Source organism: Vigna umbellata, chromosome 1 (assembly GCF_029865625.1).
Source record: "Vigna umbellata cultivar VRB3 chromosome 1, Vumbellata_1.0, whole genome shotgun sequence".
NCBI lineage: Eukaryota > Viridiplantae > Streptophyta > Magnoliopsida > Fabales > Fabaceae > Vigna > Vigna umbellata.
The window spans coordinates 48,837,292-48,843,291 of NC_142165.1; positions in this window are offsets into that span (position 1 = coordinate 48,837,292).

Sequence of the window (6,000 nt, forward strand, 5' to 3'; positions counted from 1 at the left end):
TGTCTTTCAGTCTCCATCTTGCCGATTATTTTTTGCTTCAAAAATTGGAAGAGATTAAAAAACGAAAAAACGAATTAAATATAAGAACATGGAAATAAAATTTACATAATTTTCTTGGATATAAAATCAAATAAGAAAAAATGAATGAAAATTAAAAAAATAAATACTTTTTAATAAAAATGATTAAAATAGTTAAATTTGTAAGTTATTTGAAATTTAATTGACTGAAGAGCAATATATTTTTTTTAAAATTTTTTTGCACCAATATATTTTGTTAGCACACTGGTAGGTTATTGGGAAATGGATTGTGTTCAACTTTTGCATCATTTTGTTCTTTTAGTTAAAACAAGTAGAAAGTGGGCCCTCTACCCAATTGAGCATGTTTCACTCTTTCAAAATATAGTTTTAATTATTAACTATTTTTAAAATAAATTATAATAATCATTTCATAATAATTAATAAAAATATAGTAACTAAATAACTTTTTTTGTAAGTAGTCTCAGAACTCATCAATCTGGTTCCTGTAAAGTGAAATTTTTTAGTAACTAATTAAAAAGATAAGACTTGAAAGTGTAACTAAATATTATGTGCATGTAAAATACACATATTGTTATATAAACCTTAAAATTAATATTTCAATCACTCAAAATAATTTTTCATTTGAATTTTCTAAAAGAAAGGCAACATTGCTTCGTATACCTTTTTAGAACAAAAAGAAAAAAACTAACATGTGGTTGCAACATACATTTTCATCTATTGAAATTCATTTAAAATTAAAAAAATTAAAAGAGAAAAATAAATGCTCTATAAATGAAAAAAAATAATCATTAATGATTAATGATAATAAAAAAAACAAGTTTTTTATATTACAAAGAATTTCGAGATTTTCATATGAAAAAATAAACAATAAATAAAAATATTTTAAAAAATAAAACTTTTCAAATGTGAAATATGAAAGTTATTTGATTTATTATAATTGATAATACACTATTTTAATTCAATGATAAGTGTGAGATCCCAAAATATCATATACACATATAATATAATAGGATTAAGTTATTATAACATGTAAAAGCAGTTGAGAGATAGAGATAATAGTATTTAAATATGTATATAGTCATCCAAAAGATAGAGGGAATTAAAACGAAATCAAACTTGAGTACAAGTTTCCAAAGTTCTCCAAAGTACAAGGCTATTGAAATTTTAAAGAGACCTAAAAAGTTTTCCAAAAGTGTCGAACTATATAAAATAAAAGCTAGGAGTTTTTCAAAATAACAAGCTAATCAACTAAGAGCTAGTAGAAGGCCTAAGTACTAGGGGCTGGGTCTTCTTCAACCTCCAAAGCTTGCTCCAATGGTACATCATCACCTACTGCTCACATCCAAAGGATTGGATGATCATCGCAAGGGAGAAGACAAACACATGCAACACATACAATGCAAGGGTGAGCTAGGTCTCAAACAAACATACAGATAATTTCAATTCAATATAGCATTTCCAAGAACGTCCATACACACCTAAACATGTAAGTCATTATAAACATAAATATTTATTTCACAAAACTCATTAAAGCAAGCATCCTATCATGTTAAGACTCCTAGACACGTTCGGACATAGAATGTATGTAGAGCTGGGGCGGGTTGTGCACTTGTGATGACCCCTACTGCTTTGCAAAGCCATTGCCGAGGGGTTCCACCCGACCATACACAAGGCTAGTCCGTTACCGCGGAATAGACCTTCAATGATAGCGCCTACCCTAGGACCTCCCACTACTCCCACCACACGCGTTAATCCTCTCTAAGTGAGAATGAAAGACCGTCGGAGTGTTAGGGATAAACCCCCATATGGAAGCCTCTCACATTCATTCAATACACTAACTGATCCCACCGAGATATCTTAATTTCATATTCAATCCGACCACTTTAAATCAGATGATATTCCTCTTGGATCAATAATGTACCTCATAAACCACTTTGATTCATCAAACATAAAATTTCATAGTCATTCAAGTGCATTCTTACTATATTGTCTCATACCAAACCCATACACCATCATACAATATCAACCATGTCATAAAACAACTCATACATTACATACTTTCACAAAACCCTCACTTATTAACACAAATTTCTTTAGGACTTTTAATTATCAATACTTAAGTAATTCAAACAGCTTGGAGATCCTCACTAATGGCTCTGGAAGGGTCAAAAACTCCCAGAACAAACTAAAGAACGTCCGAAACGGACGTTCGGAACTCCCAAAATATCAAAAACACCGAAAACACTCAATCTACCACACATAATTCGCTCAGCGCACCCCCCCCTGTGCGCTAAGCGAATTTTGTCTGCAGAGGAAGCTAAATTCTGCAGATTTTTCTGCATAATTGAGCAACTCTAACTCCCTTTTACCAATTCTAATCATTTTGGTGAACTTCTACCACTCATAAATCAACTTTCATGGTAAATTAAACTTACCTAAACAATTCTAATCCTTTCTAACATTATTATAAAGTGTTTATGCATTGATTTAGGTTCTACAACTTCAATTTTATCAACCTAGAGGTCTAAATTCAATTCTACAACTTGGAGTTGGTTTTTAACCATTTAAACATGCCTACTAAGTCACACATGACCTACCTAAGTTACCTAAACTGACTAGGATCACCAAGAATGCCTAACTCTAAATTTGACCACCACACTTCCTTTCTAACTCTAAAACACCAATTTTTTTCCAACTTAGAGACCCAAAACCCGATCTTACCTCTTTGCACTAATTTTGACCAATTTAGTGACTCAAACAAGTCACAATACAGTGGATAAAACTGTCCCAACAGTCCAATAACGCTGCAGACCTCATTTGCTCAAAATCACTACCTCACTTCCTCTAAAATGGCCTAAAATTGACCCTAAAGACCCTTGATTTCCTTTCTAACAGCACTACCACAAAGTTTTCATGCCAAAACAGTTCCAACATACACAATTCCATCATTCTAAGTCATTCCAAACAGTTTATAGCCATCAATCACCAAATTCACATAACACACACTTCCATACATGCATTTCAAGTTTAACTAGAACCAAGTTCATGCTTCCACAACATACCACTACAAATTTTATCATGCATTCACTCCACACAATAAAATCAAGAGTAGAACTAGCTCCCCTTACCTCTAGTGTAGACAACCAAGCTCAAGTAGGAACCCTAGACCACTTACTTGCACTCCCAAAATGTTAGAATCACCTATAAATCATCAATTGATGATGGAAAACGAATCTTAGAACCAAATAGAAGCTAGATTATGGAAGAAAACGAAATGGGTTGCATGCAACAGTTCAATTGCATGCTTACAACCCTAGGGCACACGAGAAAGGGGTTTTCTTACCGTTTGGAGAAAATGGAAAATCAATCGGTAGAAACGTAGCTCTTGAGTCCTGAAGGTCTAGGTAGCTTCAATTCGGGAAACAAACGGTTATATTTTGGAGTTGGAATAGAGAGAGTGACAAGGCAAGGAAGAAAAGAGAGAGTGCTTGAAAGAAAAAGGAGAACGTTCTTCTGAAGCACAACTTAGATGCGGATTTTTACTTTACTAATTTTTTCCAACTTATCCTATGCTGCCAGCATACTTGCTGGTTATATTTTTATAAGGCCTTAATAAAAATATGTGAAGATGTAAGTTGATTTTCTATATATGTAACAAGACAAATCATGAAAAAAATTATATGTATATTATTTAATAAATTTTGAATATTTTATTATTTTAAATGGAAACATGATAAGATTAGGTATAAGAGTTAAAATGAGACAAACATATACATGTTCATCCCGTATCATATCCAATTAGAAAAATGAAGTATTATCCTTATCCAATAAATATAAATACTTAGATTTTCTATCAAAAATTGAAATGAGTTTTTGAATAATATTATTGAAAACAAGTCTACTCTTCGTCCCTAATTTACATTGTGTAATTATACTAAAATAATTAAATAAGATGTATGAAGTAGTTTATTAATTTATTTTCAAAATAACTTATCGTTATATTATAAATAGAGGAAAAGTTTGGCCGATCCGTTTTCATTTTCAAAATAAAATAATTTCAGTTATTCTGTTTGAGTAGAATGTAATAAAGACATATCAATTAAATATTAAACAATTATTTAACAAGATTGTTAATTGCAACGCTTATTTATTTATTTTTCCATGATTAAATTCAAGAGTTTTAATTTTGATGCAAATAAAAACTTACAAATAGCATGCAGCCACATTTCTAGAAGATAGTTTAATTTTCCAACATATCACGGCTGTATAGAATTCTTTTAATGATTGAACAGTACTTTACCAGATGACAACATAAGAAAAATATAAAATTAAATTTTTAGATAAATATTAATATTTGATGCACACTTAATATAAATAGTATAATTAAAAAAAACTCAAATCTAATTAAAAATGCTTAATTTGATTTCAATGTCTTGCTATTTAATTATTTTTAAGGATTAATAAGGTTGAATCCAATCAATTGAATTGACATTTTATAATAACTATTTCATGTCTCAATTTCTTAAAGTAATAAATTCCATAAATTGTATTGTTATTTAAATCCTTAAAAATCGATTGAATTAAAGAATGTAGAACTTTTAAATGGAATTAAACAATGTAAAACTTTTTACCTTTAACATGAAAGAAAAACTATTTCATATATTACATTAATTTCTTTCTCTTTTCATCCGAAAGTAATAGATGAATTGTTTGTTGTGCAAAGTGATAAGGTGCATGAAGATGAATCCATGATGAAAAATGAATAAAAGTGTAAGTGAAGGACCAAGAGGAATAAAGCCCTAGACATATCTTTTATAGATGAAGCATATAATCTACGAAAAAAATAGTACTAACTACACTCAAACAAAAGTTGATCACATAGGAGTCTGTCTTTTTTTTTTCCTTTTGATTTGTTTGTTCTTTTATACTATTCCTAGTTCCTTGTTTCAACCACTTTTCTCCACAAAAGAAATTGTATGAGAGGAGTAAAACCCGCCATCATCTTCGGAATTTTTCTTTCCGATTTCTTCTCCCTCTCACTTCACCTTTACTCTTTTCTCCCTCTTTCTATATGTATAATACTATCAACAGAAACCTATATACAACATGATACATGCATTAGATATATAACCACATCGTAATATACACATGTTTTTCTTTTCTCTCCTCTTTCTATATATACATATGTTGGATATTCAATTCTCTAATATACTGATATATTCATAAAATTATTATATTATTCAATTTTGAAAAACCTTCTATATTTCATTTTTTTTTTCTGTCGTATCTAATAGTCTCGTATTATTTAAAAGTTGAAGTTAAAGTTAATATTTTTGATTTTAAGTTTGTTAAAAAACATTATTAAAATCAATTACATGATTTTTTTATCTTTAAAATACACTTTTAGAAGATAAAATGAAGAAAAAAAATATTTAAATTACTTTAAATATTGACTCTTAATTTTTTTTATACTTAGAATTAGAATTTTATGAGCAGAAACTAACGAATAGTTTTATATTCCACTTGATGACACACATTACAATTTGGATAAAGAATATATAAGTGAAATAAAATTTTTAGATTATAAGTTAGTTTTATGGATAAAGTTTGGTGAAGATTAAGTTGAAATTATTTCAAACTTTAGGGACAAAAAAGAAAAGATTTTTAAATGTTAGTGAGCGACTCGAGGACTTGTGTGTTAGAGAGATAAAGGAAAACGTTGAAACGATGGGTGAAGTTAAATGATTGTCTTTGGTTGGTTACAGTTGTTATTTAATTGAATTTTATTTTATAGTGAGCAAGAAATAACAATTTTCATCTCCCATTAAAGTAAACCATATACCTCTTACTCCATGTGCAATTTCCATTTAGTTTTCTTATTTACTCAGAAAAACAAAAAGAAGTCAAAATTTCAAATAAAAACATCACGAGAATACTTAAAGACAAAAGTGAAGAGTAGTA